Here is a 499-nt window from a genome sequence, read left to right as displayed (position 1 = left end):
GCTGTCTTTGTTTTCTCAGCTTAAACCCTAAACCCTAAACCCTAAACCCTAATAAACCCTAGTAAACCCTCATAAACCCTAATAAACCCTAGTAAACCCTAATAAACCCTAATAAAAAAAACAATACTAAACCCTACTAGGGTTTGTCTCTTTTTATTTATATTTGTCATCGCCTTTTTCTTCTCTCTAGTTTTTGTTTCTTTGTTTATCTAGGGTGTATATACACCCCAAATCACTCTGTATATAAACTCAGGTGTACATACACCCCAGCAACAACAACTTTCTATCTATCTACTAATCCTCATCTGCGCATGCACAGAAATACAAACTTGCATGCATGCATGCATGCATGCGTGCATGCATGCATGCATGCATGCATGCATGCAGAGACACACACACACAGAAACACACATACGCACACATACACAAACACATACGCATGCGTGCATGCATGCATGCATGCACACACTCACACACATGCATGCATGCATGCATGCAT

The sequence above is a fragment of the Eimeria mitis genome, genomic scaffold, assembly GCF_000499745.2.
Source record: "Eimeria mitis Houghton genomic scaffold, Emh_scaff4458, whole genome shotgun sequence".
Classification (NCBI taxonomy): Eukaryota; Apicomplexa; class Conoidasida; order Eucoccidiorida; family Eimeriidae; genus Eimeria; species Eimeria mitis.
The sequence above is the reverse complement of the archived record's forward strand: the minus strand, read 5'-3'. Positions refer to the sequence as shown.